The sequence below is a fragment of the Macaca fascicularis genome, chromosome 14, assembly GCF_037993035.2.
Source record: "Macaca fascicularis isolate 582-1 chromosome 14, T2T-MFA8v1.1".
NCBI lineage: Eukaryota > Metazoa > Chordata > Mammalia > Primates > Cercopithecidae > Macaca > Macaca fascicularis.
In genome coordinates, this window is record NC_088388.1 from 42279693 (window position 1) to 42296939 (window position 17247).

Here is a 17247-nt window from a genome sequence, read left to right on the forward strand (position 1 = left end):
AGTTAATGGGTGCAGCACACCAACATGGCACATATATACATATGTAACAAACCTGCACGTTGTGCACATGTACCCTAGAACTTAAAGTATAATAAAAAAAAATAGAAAAGAAAAAGAAAACCTTGCTATTGTACATTTTTTCACTACCCCTTTAAAATGTTTATAAATTGTCTCCAAGTCTCTTGGCAGTTTTTCAACCAAATAAATGTCTTTTTCAATTACCTGGGAACTATCTCTTTGAAATGTATACAATGAAAGCAATAGTGCCCTATGTCCCAGTCTCTGTAAGAGGGTAGGAACCTAATCTGATCAACACCAATTAGCAAACATGGATGGCCAGAGCACAGAAAAAAAAAAAAAAATTACAGACTCAGTAATAACCAAATGTGATACCCACATCTCATTGACCAACCTCTTCTCTCCAATACTTTTCACTCATTCACCTAAACATTCCACATTTTGTTGCAGCAGGATTGAATTCAGTCTTTCTTCCCAGTTGCAGTAGTCTGGAAAAAAGCTTTCCTTCCCTGTTTAATTTGCCCAGTAAAATTTTTACTGTGACAGAATTTAAAGGACCCAGCACTTGAAGGACCCAGCACTTAAAATGCCTAAGAGGGAATGTCAGCAAACTTTAACTTTTTACAAAATATACAGAGAATAGTAATACAATGGAAAGAGCTCAGGTTGCATATACCTGGAAATTTCTGTTCAGAGGTTTTCAGAAGTAATTGTTCAGATATTTGGGTCACGGAAAAGGAGAGCAGGAAGCATTTGGTTTCCTATATATGTGTCTCAGTTCGCATTCGGCAGAAGTATGCCCAGGAGCAAGAATTCAGGTGCAAGTAGCTTGTTTAGGACTTAAAAGAAACACCAGTTGTAGAAGAGTGAGACTAGAAGAAAGGCAGCCAAGATAAATTATCTTTCTAACCAACCTACCACTGTGGGTGCTTCAGGTTAATACCTCATGGAAAACTGTGGAAGCCAATGGAAAACACACCAGAAAAGCTGGGAGAGACCTAGGGTATTTGTGCACCATCTCATTTTAGATGCTGTTTGGAAGTTGAGAGTATTAATTCCCAGTACTTCTTTCTGCAAGGCAGGCAGATAAAGCCATCTTGAGGAAAGGCTTGGCAAAGGAACATGCAGGGGAGGTAAAGGAAATCCACAAGAAAAGTGAATCAGGTCCCGGCCCTTGGAGAAGCTGACACTGAAACTGCAGGAGTGATAGGGTATGGGTCAGACACATACACAGTCAACTACACTGTGTTAATACATGTTACTTCTAGAAAAGAATACCATGGTCAAAACATTTTGGGGAAAATTTGGGTTAATCAAACATTAATTGGTTTATTTATTTTATGACTTCTCAGATATTTTAGGATATGAATTTGAATGTACCTTGCATAGCTTTAAGATAAGAATATCATGCTAAAATTTCTCAGCTGTTTTGGTGGGTGCCTCTAGTTGGATTAGTGCATATAGTGCACTTAACATACTTTGAGAATCACCAATCCAATTTATTTGCCAAAGGTTACTATTGAGAAAAATTAGATCCATATTAGTGACATTTAAAAGTGAAGCAGTGTTTACAGAGATTAGTATAACTGCCAAGGATTAAGGTAATAGGAAGCCAGAATGTGTGATAGAAGATTCTAGTGATACATAATATTGTTGATACCTTCTTAATTCTCATTCTATCTATTCTTCTAATTACATTACTATAGTGTCTATATTTTCTGAAACCAGAATTTAAAGTATAGACATATAATGTCAGAGTTAATAATTCCTTGCAACTTTCTTTTTAATTAAACCGATCTTGCATGTTTAATTTTCAAAACAAGTGATGTGAAAATCCTACCTCACCTCAAAAGAAAACTTGTAACTCTATTTTTCATCCACTATCCCTATGGGGACATTAAGCATCCAGTACTCCTTAAATTTTACCAGGTGAGTGAACTGAAGCCTCACATGCTTGGCTTACTCTGGGTGATAGAAAGAGGCAGATTCACAACTCGGATTGTGTCAGGATTCATATTCTGAACTTTTGACCTGAGGTCTGGTGCTGATCCTTACAATCTTCTTGCCATCTCAAAATTTGTCAGGTAATGTTTTGGTCTATTTTTATTGGGGTTATGGCTAGTGAGCCTGAGTTATGAGTTTCTTGGTTGGATGAAGTGGCTCACACCTGTAACCCCAGCAGTTTGGGAGGCTGAGGCTGTTGGATCAACTGAGGTCAGGAGTTTGAGACCAGCATGGTAAACACGGTGAAACACTGTCTCTACTAAAAAATATAAAAATTGCCTGAGCATGGTGGTGCATGCCTGCAATCCCAGCTACTCAGGAGGCTGAGGCATGAGAATGGCTTCGACCCAGGAGGCGGAGGTCGCAGTGAGATGAGATTGCGCCACTGTACTCCAGCTTGAGCAACAGAATGAGACTCTGTCTCAAAGAAAAAAAAATAGCTTAGCTAATGAAAATGTTGCAATGAAAATAAAAATAAAAAGTCTCAACATGCAATTTGTCAATATGATAAAATGTACTCCCCTCTATAACTTTAAATTCACTTTTGGATTATGTTATTAGTACTGTTATGTAGTGAGAGAAGCTTGAGCTTAAGATGTTTCCAAGGCTGGAATTCAGTGCTCTTTAATTAAAAAAAAAAAAAAAAAAATACTACTGGAAACTTTCAATCAGAAATCTTCATGTGTGTGGAAACTTCTGGAATGGAACTCATGCTAAAGTAAACAGGAACTTTTTCAGACAGGCTTTTCCTAGTTAAGAGTCTTAGTCATCTGTTCATAGGGGCCATTTTAGAATACCCTGTGGATTGTTTACTGGCAGTGACTCCCTGTATGTCTCTCTTTGGGATTATATATGCCTTATATAGGGAATAAAAAAGACTTGGCAAGAAAAACCACAAGAACAAAAATAGAAATACCCATTTTACCTGAGATCTAATTCAATATGTGAGGAAACAAACAGTACTCTTTAATGGTCCTGAGAAGAAACTTAGGACAGAAAATGGATAAAGGTGGTTTGGACTTCTCATAATAGGGTTTCTTTTGGTTAGGGATTTTTGAAATATTCATTATATTAACACAGTGGTTACACTACAGAAACAATACAAAACAAAACAAAACAGAACAAAAAAGCCGAGGTTAGAAGAGAAATAAAATGATCATCATCAAATGGCATCTAAATTGGACAGGGGTGGTGGCTCATACCTGTAATTCCAGCAATTTGAGAGGCTGAGACGGACGGATCACTTGAGGCCAGGAGTTTGAGACCAGCCTGGCCAACATGGCAAAATCCTGTCTCTACTAAAAATGCAAAAAGTAGCTGTGTGGTCGTACACAGCTATAATCCCAGCTACTTGGGAGGCTGAGGGACGAGAATAGCTTGAACCCTGTAGGTGGAGGTTGCAGAGAACCAAGATCATGCCATTGCACTCCAGCCTGGGTAAAACAGTGAGACTCTGTCTCGAAAACAAAACAAAACAAAACAAAACAAAACAAAAAAACTAAATTATTCCAGAAATACTTCAGCAGGAGATTATACGAGAAGCTGAGTACCCAATTTTCACATTGGTCATGAAACACAAGTTATAATAATAACCGTAATGAAAATATTGATGCATATTTAGACAACTTGCAGTTTATTTAATGGGTTATGCTCATCTTTAACTTCAAGTTAGTTAGGTTGCCTTTGGAAGGCAACTTATAGTTATGTTGGTACTGTTGTCACATTTCTGAACCCAATTATCTCAGATTATTTTTGGTTATAGAGGAAATGAATTTCAAATAAATGCTTATCTCATAACTACTTGCAAGTCACTAAACTATTACCATGTGTTATTATAATGCTTCTGATTGGATATTTAAGGTTCTTAATGTTGGCAAACCCAACATTCACAAAAGATGACTGATATATGGTATTACCTCTTATTTTATAAAACTGAGGCAAAAGCATTTAAGAGTTTTTTTTTTTGTTTGGTTTCATTTTTTGTTTTGTTTTTTCAAGAATAACCACTATACAAAGGAAAGAATGAAAACTGAAACTCCCACAAGGCCTGCCTTGCAGGAGCTCCTGAGGAAGTACAAAATATGGAAAGGAAAAACCAGTATCAGCAACTGCAAAACCACCAAAAATATAAAGACCAATGACACTATGAAGAAACTGCATCTACTAGTGTGCAAAATAACCAGCTAGCGTCATGATGACAGGAACAAATTCACATATAACAATATCAACCTTAAATGTAAACGGGCAAAATTCCCCAATGAAAAGACACAGACTGGCAAATTGGATAAAGAGTCAAGACCCAATGGTGTGCTGTATTCAGGAGACCCATCTCACATGAAAAGACACAAATGAAGGAATATTTGCCAAGCAAATGGAAAGCAAAAAACAAACAAACAAAACAAAAACAAAACAAAACAAAACAAAAAAACAGAGGTCACAATCCTAATCTCTGATAAACGGACTTTAAACCAACAAAGATCAAAAAAGACAAAGAAGGGCATTACATAATGGCAAAGGAATCAATACAACAAGAAGAGCTAACTATCCTAAATATATATGCACCCAATACAGGAGCACTCATCTTCAAAAACCAAGTTCTTAGAGACTTACAAAGAGACTTAACTCCCACACAATAATAGACCTGTCTAATGTCAATATTAAGACAGATCAAAGACAGAAAATTAACAAGAATATTCAGGTCATTAACTCAGCTCTGGATCAAGTGGACCTAATAGACATCTACAGAACTCTCACTCCAAATCAACAGAATATACAGTCTTCTCAGCACCACGTAGCACTTATTCTAAAATCGACCACATAATTGGAAGTAAAACACTCCTCAGCAAATGCAAAAGAACAGAAATTAAAACAAACAGTCTCTCAGACCACAGTGCAATCAAATTAGAATTCAGGATTAAGAAACCCACTTAAAACCACACAACTACATGGAAATTGAACAACCTGCTCCCAAATGAGTCTTGGGTAAATAACGAAATTAAGGCAGAAATCAAGAAGTTCTTTGACACCAATGAGAACAAAGACACAATGTACCAGAATCTCTGGGACACAGCCAAAGCAGTGTTTAGAGGGAAATTGATAGCACTAATTGTGCACATCAGAAAGCTGGAAAAATCTCAAATCAACACCCTAAAATCACAATTAAAAGAACTAGAAAAGCAAGAACAAACAAATCCAAACGCTAGCAGAAGACAAGAAATAACTAAGATATGAGCAGAACTGAAGGACATAGAGACATGAAAAATCCTTCAAAAAATCAGTGAACCTATGAGGTGGTTTTCTGAAAAGATTAACAAAATAGATAGACTTCCAGGCAGACTAATAAAGAGAAAAAGATAGAAGAATCAAATAGACACAATAAAAAATGATAAAGGGGATATCACCACTGACCCCACAGAAATACAAACTACCGTCAGAGAATACTATATAAACACCTCTATGCAAATAAACTAGAGAATCTAGAAGACATGGATAAATTCCTGGACACATACACCCTCCAAAGACTAAACCTGGAAGAAGTTGAATCCCTGACTAGACTAACAACAAGTTCTGAAATTGAGGCAGTAATTCATAGCCTACCAACCAAACAAAGCCCAGGACCAGATGGATTCATAGCCGAATTCTACCAGAGGTACAAAGAGAAATTTGTACCATTCTCTTTGAAACTTGCAAACAATTGAAAAGGAGGGACTCCAACCTAACTCATTTTATGAGGCCAGCATCTTCCTGATATCAACATCTGCCAGACACACACACACACACACACACATACCCCTTCAGGCCAGTATCCCCAATGAACATTGATGTGAAAATCCTCAATAAAATACCTGCAAACCGAATCCAGCGGCACATCAATAAGCTTATCCTTCACTCTGAAGTCAGCTTTATTCCTGGGATGCAAGGTTTGTTCAACATATGCAAATCAATAAATGTAATTCATCACATAAACAGAATCAATGACAAAAACCACATAATTGTCTCAATAGATGCAGAAAAGGCCTTGAATAAAGTGCAACATCCCTTCATGTGAAAAACTCTCAATAAGCTAGGTATTAATGGAACATATCTCAAAATAATAAGAGCTATTTATGGCAAACCCACAGCCAATATCATACTGAATGGAAAAAAGCTGGAAGCATTCCTTTTGAAATGCAGCACAAGACAAGGATGCCCTCTCTCACAACTCCTATTCAACATAGTATTGGAAGTTCTGGCCAGGGCAATCATGCAAGAGAAAGAAATAAACATATTCAAACATGAAGAGAGGAAGTCAAGTTGTCTCTGTTTGCAGATAACATGATTCTGTATTTAGAAAACCCCATGATCTCAGTCCAAAAATTCCTTAAGCTGTTTAACAACTTCAGCAAAGTCTCAGGATACAAAATCAATGTATAAAAATCACAAACATTCCTATACACAAACAATAGACAAGCAGAGAACCAAATCATGAATGCACTCCCATTCACAATTGCTACAAAGAGAATAAAATACCTAGGAATACTGCTAACAAGGGATGTGAAAGACCTATTCAAGGAGAACTACAAACCAGTGCTCAACGAAATAAGAGAGGACAAAAGAATGGAAAACCATTTCATCCTCATGAATTGGAAAAATCAGTATCATGAAAATGGCCATATTGCCCAAAGTAATTTACAGATTCAATGCTATTCCCATCAAACTGCCATTGACATTCTTTACAGAATTAGAAACAACTATTTTACATTTCATATGGAATCACAGAAGAGCCTGTATAGCCAAGACAATCCTAAGCAAAAAGAACAAAGCTGATGTCATCATGCTACCCAACTTCAAACTATACTACAAGGCTACAGTAATCAAAACAGCATGGTACTTGTACTAAAACAGACATATAGACAAACGAAACAGAACAGAGACCTCAGAAATAACACCACACATCTACAACCAGCTGATCTTTGACAAACATGACAAAAAACAAGCAATTGGGAAAGGATTTCCTATTTAATAAATGGTGCTGAGAAAACTGGCTAGCCATATGCAGAAAACTGAAACTGGACCCCTACCTTACACCTTATACAAACATTAACTCAAGACAGATTAAAGACTTAAATGTAAAACCCCAAACCATAAAAACCATAGAAGAAAACCTAGGCAATACCATTCAGGACATAGGCATAAGCAAAGATTTCACAACAAAAATACCAAAAGCAATTGCAACAAAAATGAAAATTAGAAACTGCGATCTAATTAAATTAAAAAGCTTCTGCACAGCAAAAGAAACTACCATCAGAGTGAACAGGCAACCTACAGAATGGGAGAAAATTTTTGCAATCTACCCATCTGATAGAGGTGTAATTTCCAGAATCTACAAAAAACTTACACAAATTTACAAGAAAATAAACAACTCCATCAAAAAACGCGCAAAGGATATAAACAGACACTTCTCAAATAAGACATTTATGCAGCCAACAAATATGTGAAAAAAAGCTCAACAGCACTGATTATTAGAGAAATGCAAATCAAAACCATAATGAGATATCCTCTCATGCCAGTCATATTGGCTATTACTAAAAAGTCAAGAAACAACAGATGCAGGTGAGGCTATAGAGAAATAGGAATGCTTTTACACTGTTGTATGAATGTAATTAGTTCAACTATTGTGGAAGACACTGTGTTGATTCCTCAAGGATCTAGAAGAAGAAATACTATTTGACTCAGCAATCGCATTACTGGGTATATACCCAAAGGAATATAAATCATTCTACTATAAAGACACATATGTTTACTCCAACACTATTTATAGTAGCAAAGACATGGAAGCAATCCAAATGCCCATCCATGATGGACTTGATAAAGAAAATGTGGTACATATACATCATAGAATACTATGCAGCCATAAAAAGAATGACGTCATGTCCTTTCCAGGGACATGGATGAAGCTGGAAGCCATCATCCTCAGCAAACTATCACAGGAACAGAAAGCCAAACACTGCATGTTCTCACTCATAAGTGGGAGTTGAACAATAAGAATTCATGGACACAGGGAGGGGAACAACACACACCAGGGCCTGTCCGGGATAGGGGGCAAAGGGAGGGAGAGCATTAGGACAAATACCTAATGCATGTGGGGCTTAAACCCTAGATGACAGGTTGATAGGTGCATCAAACCACCATGGCACATGTATACCTATATAACAAACCTGCACATTCTGCACATGTATCCCAGAACTTAAAGTAAGACAAATAAAACATTTTTTAAAAAATCTGAACTCAAGTTCAGACTCCTAATTCTAATATTAAAATCTCCTTTGTGGGTGGTAAGACTAACAACGTAAAATACACACTATATAAACCTTGGATAATATGGAGTTCTTCACCAGAATTACTGCCTAATGGACATTTCAGGAATTGTTCCACTTGATTCATGCATTGGTTTAACATTTAATGGTATTTAACCCATGAGTTGGTTTCATCATTTTAAGCAGTCAGTAGAAAATTAAAGATAATTTTTTCACTGCTTTGTTGGGCATCCAGTCATACATCTATGTTGTCAACACTAAGTATCAATTTCACTTCTTTTGCTTACTATCTTAAAGATGTTAAAACAAACTTAAATCATTCTTGTCACAAGGGAAAATTTTATAAATATAATATATATATTTATTCATGTAATATATATGTAGGTGTATGTCCATATTTGTATATGTGTGTACACAAATATGTAAACGTATATAATAGATTCATTTTCTTGCATGAGCAACTTAGGTTATTTATCTGTAAAATGGGAATAAGATAATCTTATCTTACACAAGTGTTGTTTTGGAAAAGAATTAATACAATTTTGACCACATCCAAGTTGCCATTTCAGCTTCGCATTCCTGTCACAGCATCTGACTCGAACTTGGATCCACAGATTCCGTGGCCATTTTTTCCCCCTTCCTATACCTCATTGACTACTTCGAGAGGGAGTCCTCGCTTCCTTCCTTTTTCATTCGCCCCGGGACTTTTCCAGAAGAGAAATTTAATCTAACTTACATACTTCTAGGTACATCGATAACTAAAATGTGGTCACTGAAAAAAGTTAAAAGGTCAATCAGCTTTTAATGTTGATTTAAAAGCTTTTAAGCTTTTAAAAGGTCAAAGGCTTCTAGCTGGTCCAAGATTGCAAAATAAAAAGATCCACGTTCCTTATTTTCTACACAAAACGCGTTTTTAAAAAACTGAAAAGCGTAGGGAGCTATACATAGAAAGCAACAGTGAAAAGGGGGAGGGGTCAGGGGTGGGGGAGGAAGAGTCCCACCCCGCCTTCTCACCCTCCAGGGTCCCAAAGCCCATGAGGCTCTTTAGGGGTCTTGACATGGCAGGAGTCAGCTGTCAGCTCTAGGCTCTTCCCAGTTGGGAAGGCCCCTCTGGGGGGCAGCCAATAAGGATTTCCGTGGCATTGGGGGCTCAGTGGGGGGCTCCCAGGCTCCAGCTGGCCACAAAGAGGGAGCATGGCTTCCCCTGAGCAAGCACCGTGGCATGATGTGGTCGTTCGACCCTGGAACTGGGGATCTGGGGCAGATCCCAGGTCTCACAAGGTGCGTGTGTGTTCGCATGTACAAGCGTGTGAGAGGATATTCATGGGGGCGAGAGGGAACCAGAACAGGGGTGTTTGGGGTCTTTGCAAATGGCCACGGATGGCAGACATCGCCCTGACTGGCTGCTAGAATGGGGAGTGCCGTCTTCCCCTGCGACCAGATCGGCTGCCACCCGAGACCTGGCTGCTGCCCCTGCTGGACCAGGTGGGCATAGGCTGAAGGAAGACACCCTGTGGTCCCAGAGTCTTCGGACTGGGGGAAGGGCTGCTAGCTTGCTCCCGGCGCCCTGGCTGTAGAGTGCCCAGACCCCAAGGGGCGCCGGTTTGAGGTTTTGGCTTGCTCCTACGGAAATGGAAAGAAAGAGGATGAGGGACGAGGATACAGAGGAAGAAGAGGAGACACAGGTGGCATGAGAGGGGATCTGGAATGCTTTTGTGTTAGGAAGCCTCTGCCGCCACTGTCTGTGCCTGCAGGGCCTGGGACTCCTTAGGCTGTGGGTCCACTTTGGAGAAGTTCATCTCCAGGATGTGCAGCTGTAAGTGCCACACCTACTCTTCCTGGATAGAGAGGGAGCCCTGGAATTTCATTTCGCAGAACTTGCATTTGAGGACAAGTGTAGATGTTGCCCACGAACTTGACAAGTGATGTCAGGGTCACCAGGGAGGGGACCGGCCGGACTCGGGGTGGGGTTGCCTCACCTCCTCCAGCTTCTGCTGTAGGTCATCAGTCTCCTCACCTCCCCCGGCTGTGGAGGCATCTGGAGGACGTGCTTGTCGGCATTCGAATTTGTTGATGTTCTGCCGCTGGTGCGCTTCAGCCTTTACGGTGTCCAGCGGCCTGGCTGCCAGAGGCTGCTCACCACTGTGGGCTGCCCGGCCAGCCTCAAGCTCTGGTTCCCAGGCCCCCAGCACTGCAGCCTACCACGGCCAGGCGCCTGGGTGCCAGCTCAGGGACGGCCGCTTGTCATTGTCATGGCCATGGCTGGCACTGCGGTACTTCTTGGTGAAGGGGCAGCTGCCCTGGATGTATAACTGCGGTGGGCGCCCACCTTTTGGGATTGGTGCTTGATCCACTCGCTCAGTGTCTCGATGGGCGAACCACTGATGCGCCACTCAGTCACGTTGAACTGCCACAGGTGTTCTCGTGCGTGGCTGGCCAGAGCCTTGCGGTTTTCAAAGTAAAGTCCACACAGCTCGCAGCAGGCCTCGGTGGAGGAGTGGGAGGTCTTCTTGTGAATGGTCTTTGTCTTGAAGGGCGGTTCAGTCTGGATGTAGGTCTTGGCCTTGACCTCTGCTGGGGAGGAGGCGGTCCTCCTGCAGGGGCAGCTTGGCTGCCACTGAGCCCAGGTAGCCAGTGGCTCAGGGCTTGGCCCCAGAGATGGGAGTCAGGCTGAGCTCACAAGGAAACCTGGGCCGGCCCTGTGCCTGGTTTGCCTGACCGGCCAGACGATAGCAGCAGTGGGGACTGCACGGGCCCAGGGGCCACAGTGGGAGGCCCATCCTCAGCCAAGGCAGGGACCAGGTCTCCAGCCAGTGATTGATTCCTTCCTGATGAGGCACGGCTTGGACTTCTAGAGGATCTCTCGCAGTGTCAATGGACGAACCATGGACTGACCACTCGGTCACACCCATCTGCAGCAGGTGGGAGCACGCGTGACTAGATAGGCCCTTGCGCTTCTCAAAGAACCCGCCGCAGAACTTATAGCGATGTCGCGCACCGGCTCTGCCCGGGAAGACAGGTTCAGAGGTATCATGTCTTCCCGTGGCGCCTCCCAGGGACCCTCAGACAGGTGTAGCTCCCCATGAAAGGCCCCCGGCAGCATCTCCTGCTTGATCACCCGTATTTGTTCAGACTTCAGCTTCTTGGGCAGGGAGGGTGCAGTCAGACCTGGGAACATCTTCCGGGCCGTGGGAGGAGTAGAGGCAGTTGGTGAGTAGCCCAGGGGGCTGCCTGGTGGCGGTGGCAACTTCTTGGCCAAGGGTGAGATGTGAAGGTCCGAGGGGCTGTGGGTTTCCGGTGAGCTGCCAGGACCTGTGCCGCCCATCATCTTGGCCAGAGCTTTTGGACTTGGCCCTGGCTGGTTGGGAGGTCTGCCAGGGCGAGACTGGGTCTGTCTCTTCAGGAGCTCCCCCGCAGCCTGTCGATGGGCGAGCCGTTGACGTACCCTTCAGTCACGCCCATTTGCCTCAGGTGGGAGCCCGTGTGGCTCCGGTAGCCCTTGCGGTTCTAGAAGAACTCACCACAGAACTCACAGCAGCGGACGTCTGGTGCTGGCTCTGGGCCTGAGGTGAGGTTCAAGGGCCTCGGACTGAGGTCACTGTGTCTTTTGGGAGGCCAGCTCTGGGACAGCTCGGGGCTCTTGTCCTCAGGATTCTTAGGGGTAGAGGAGCCCGCCAGGGCCAGTGGTGTCTTTTTGAGGAGCAGAGAGCTGGGGAGGTGGGGGCGGCCCAGGCCCTTGGTCGAGAAGCCGAGATGCAACTTAATGGCTTTCTTGACAGCAGGGGCATCCAAGGAGTTGGCCAGGGTAAGTAAGCTGGGACGGGGTCCCCGGAGACCACCTCCTTCAGCCAGCTGGACTTCTTAGCCAGGCCCGGGGTCAGCCCAAGGTGGGCGTCCGGCAGGCCCTTCTGCTTCATAAGCTCCTAGAGGAGGTTGATGGGTGCAACGCGCCTCTCGGACTCTGCCACTACCAGCTACTGCAGGCGGGGTCGTGCGTGGCTGGACAGGCCCTTTCGGGTCTCAAAGCAGGCGCCGCAGACCTCGCCGGTGGTCAGGCTCTGGGATCTGAGGTCCTGCAGCTCCTGTTTGCTGCCATGAGGAACCTCCAGAGCCACTTTGCTGCTCAGCCAACTGGTCACCTGCTCCAGGGCCCCAGGGACAGGCAGGGTCTTCTTAGGGAGCGAGGGAGAACTCAGGTCCATAGCCACGACTGCGTTTTCCTCAGAACCCAGGCCCAGCGCGGACAAGGGCCCGGGCCCTGGCTCCCGCCCGGCCTTCGGCCAGTCCCTGGGCTCGTCCCGCGGCGGCGGTGGCGGTGGCGGTGGCGGTGGCGGTGGCGGCGGCGGCGGCGGCGGCGGCGGCGGCGGCGGCGCGGGCTGTGCTGCAGTGCCGGGGCTGGGGAGCCCTGCGGTGGGGCGCCCAGGCCGGCGCGCGCTCCCGGACAACTCCGCGCGCCGCCCCGCCGACTTGCTCCCCGCTTTTTTCCCTGGGCACTGGGTGGTGGAGGCGGCCATCTTGGCTGCGTCTTCCTTTTCTTTGAGCATCTCTGAGAGTGTTTTTTGTTCGTTTAATTTTTGTTTTTGTAGAAATAGGTAAATAATATGAGGCCAGCCAATTATTAAGGTAGAAGAAAAATAATAGAGGGGAGTTGGGTGTTCTTCGTAACTAATTAGATTTTGTTTTAAAAATGTGAAACTCGCTGCTAATTATTGTTCACACTAGAACAGAGGCATTAATACAATGATTTTCTTCTTTTCTTTTTAATTTTTATTTTTTTTCTTTTTGAAAAGAGACAAGCTTTAGAGTTTTGTTCAATGTTAGCTTTGCTCAGGGGAAAGCCACTTTAAAAGGAATTACAATGATGAAAGGGGAAAACCGAGAACTTGACCCAGTATTTCAAAATCTTCAGCAGACAGAGGGGCAGTTGATCCCAAAGTAATTAATGTCTGCGTAATTGACAATTTTTTTTTCTTTAATTAAAGTAACCAGTAACCATTTTCTTTTTAGATTTAAGAATTTTGAAATCATATTTATAAACTATCAGGAAGTCAAAGGAGAAAGGCAGTCAGCATTGAGAACAAAAATAAGTTACCAATTTTCTTTTAAAAAATCGATAAACACAAGTATTACATATTGGATTTTTTATGAGGCTCTACCTAATAGATGAGATAGGCATAGATTTTTTATAAGTCTATGCTATGACAGCAAACATTCTTCCATGATGGGATTTCTTAAAATCCGATTAGTTCATGTTGCAAAATTCTAAGTCATTCTATTAAGGTAAAATATATAGCCCTTCATTAATTCAATAAATTATTATTTAGTGGTTACTATGTACCAAATCATTAACAAAACAATCTGCCTATTCTCATAGTGCTTAAATTATAGTGTGCAATAAAATTTTCAAAAATGCATGTTAAGTATCATAAATAGTAATAAGAGCTAAGGGGAAAAATAGAGCAGGGAAGAGGGGTGGGTGTGTTGCCATAAGACTTCTAAGTTTAAGCAGATAATTGGGAAGGCCACAAGTAAGTAGTAAGGACCTGAAGGATGTGAGGGATGAAGTTATGTAAGTATCTGTAAGATATTATTCTCGGCAGATTGAACCCTTCAAGGCAAAGACCCCGAAGCAGGAGTTTGTCTGATGATGTATAAAGGATTCCAGTGTCAGCAGAAAGAATGAGTTGAAGGGAATGCAGGAGGAGAAAATTCAGAGGAATAGTAATGAAGCCAGATCAGTGAGTCTTGTAAATCATGTAATGATTTTAACTTGAACTTTAAGGGAGGAGGAAGGCACTGAAAGGTTTAAGTGAAGTGATAATATGCTGTCACATTTTAACCGAATGACTCTGGCTACTATGTACGGAATAGGTTTTGGAGGCAAAATTGAACCAGGAAACCCAGTTAAGAGGCTATTATAATTTCTAAGGCAAGAATCTTGGTGATTTGAACTAATGAGGTGTTGGAGATGGTGAAAGTATTGAAATACACATAGATTTTAAAGGTAGAGATGGTAGAATTCAGTCAAAGACACAATTTTAAGTCTGAATAAGAGGTATTAAGAATGACTCCAAGATTCTGACCTGAGCAACAGAAAGAACACAATTACAATTAACTGTATGAAGAAGTCATATAGTCATGTAGGAGGGGCAAAATTAAGATGGAAGAAATGTCGGTAACTGAGTATTGAATATGCTAGTTTTGAGAGACCTAATAGTCATCCAAAAAGTGCATAAGCAGTTCTACATGTGGGTCTGGAATTCAGGAAATAGAACTGAGGTTGAGATATATATTCATCAGTAGATATTATATGAGATGACCTATAAACAAAATGACAGAAGAATATGAGAAAAGGTAGAATACCAAATAATATATGATGTGAAAGCACTTTTACATGGTAAGCATTTCTGCCAAACATATTATGGATATTTCTTTGATATTGAACATCAACTTGAGATTCTTGTTTATAAAAAAGCACAAATCAGAAGAAAAGCTTACAAAGAAAATAAAAATAAACTGTATACATTGCCAGTCTCTTCAATTCTCCCTTTCATTTCTAAGCTCATTGCTTATGAGTAAACTAAGACTCTAACAAGTCAAGTTACATCAAGTATCAATAAACTTCAATTTGCACTCACCATGAAGCCATTTGGTGGTTACTCTTACGTGCACCAAGCTGACTCCAGCAGCTAAGCTTGTTTCCAGTTCTATAATCAGATACTTAACCCTTTTTTTATTGGCCTTTTAAAAATAGAGATAATTTGTTTCTTGGCTCATCTCATGGAGCTGGTGTTACTGACTGTGAGATCATGACTAAAAAGCAATTTGAATGTGTCTCTCTCACACACAAAATGTGGTATGTTTTCAAAGCAAGTTGCTAAATTTTATGGCTCAGAGTCTAAAGACAAAACTCATGACAGTCGGAGAAAAGGGAAAATATTTTCTTACCTAGAAAAGGGAGTTAAATAAACTATGGTTGCATAATGGTTGAACATTATGAACCATTTTACACCCCACATTAGATAACCTAAAAGAAATTGATAAATTTCTACACACATGCAATCTACCCAATTGAGCTATGAAGAAATGAAAAACCTAAACAAACCAATAATGAATAAGAAGCTTGAATCAGTAATAAAAATTCTGGTTGCACAAAGAGAGTGCTAGGCTTCTCTTAGAGAATTCTTTATAATAGACAATGATTTCTTAAGTATTTTCTAGGCACATGCATTTCTTAATAATGCAGACAAAATACTTAAGGACATAAAGGTTGTGGTCATTGGACTGTCACTCACCAAGAGGTCGAACCCATCTGTTATGCAGGTAATAGCATCCAGAATAGTCACACTCAGGAAATCAGAGGATAGAATGGTAGTTGCCAAGAATTGGGAGAAGAGAAAAGTAGAGAGTTGCTAATCAACAGGTACAAAGTTTCAGTTGTGGAAGATGAATAAATTCTGCCATATGACATTCCAATTACAATTAACAACACTGTATTATTCACTTAGAAATTGTTAAGAGGGTGGAGCTCATGTTTGGTGTTCTTAACACAATAAAACAAATAGGACAGGGAGGTTTAGAATGGACTATAGTAATCCCCCACCCCACCATCCCCAACCCCTCCTCAACACATTGAAAGAACAATTTTCAACTCATTTAGTTCCTTTTTTCTTGCTAGCTACTTCCATATTTCTAAATAATATGTGTACTACCATTACTCATTTTTAAAATTTAGACATTATGCATTCACTTCCTAGTGTGTTAAATGAAGATTTACCTTTCTTATATACCTTTCCTCATGACCATCCTAAGCCCCCTGAACATTTTTCTCTCTCTTTTCTGGTGTACCAATTTCATAATCTTTCATCATTATTTAATGTTTCCATTACTGTAGATAAGTATATGTTATTTACATGTATATGTTATTACAGCTGAGCTACATAGAAAAGTTTGATTATATTTCCTTTTCTGCTTAACTTCTGTACTACATGGAATTATTTATTTTGCTTCTTTTGATATTTAAAAATTTCCTTAGTTTTTACGTACTATGTCAAATGCTTTAAAAAATTTTTAATTGTTTTTAAAATTGTATGTGGGTACATAGTAGGTGTATATACTTATGAGGTACATGAGATGTTTTGATACAGCCATACAATGTGAAATAAGCACATCATGGATAATAGTGTATCCATCCCCTCAAGCATTTATCCTTTGAGTTATGAACAATCCAATTATATTCTTTAAGTTATTTCCAAATAGACAAAATACATCCCAAAGCGTCTGAAACATAGTGTCTGCTTGTAATGAAATAAGATTTTTGAATCTCGCTTTATCATCTATAAAGCATTTTATGCATTTTATCACATTTGTAGTTCACAATAGAGACACAATTTTGTAGAGCCAATTTATTTCATAGATAAGGTAACTAATCCGTAGATGGATTAAGGCAAATTGTCCAAGGTCCGTAATGAGCAAGTGACAGAAACAGTTCTGACACTGGAGTTCCTGAGGACAATTTCTTTCTCATATCCACTGTAACAAAGCAGATTCTCAGCATGGTATTTTCCCTCTTCTGTAAGATTTTCTCATTAGCTACAAGTATCTGCAGTGGTCTCTAAGGCATCTTATCATTTGCACTTAATACATTGGGGAATTCATGTTATGCACCGAATAATTTTCTGTGTATGATTCTGTGGGCAACATAAGAGGATCAGTGAATAGCTCTACGTTGATGATTGAACATACACCTTACACCCTGGAAATTGCAATGGACAACTTGATTGGAATGGTTTTGAACTGTAATGAGTCTCACTAAATAAAATGTGTTCCCTGGGAATAGAAAGATTATTCATGAAGAGCAAGAGCTTTAGTGACTTTACACTGTTCCATGAAATACTGAGAGAGCTGAATACAATTGGAAATAGTGAAT

At 41.0% G+C, this 17247-nt stretch overlaps 1 pseudogene; it reads right to left on the reverse strand.

Moving 5' to 3' along the window:
• Window positions 1-9204: 9204 nt before the first annotated feature.
• LOC102138652 (protein Wiz pseudogene) lies at window positions 9205-12872 on the reverse strand (annotated as a pseudogene).
• Window positions 12873-17247: the final 4375 nt, after the last annotated feature.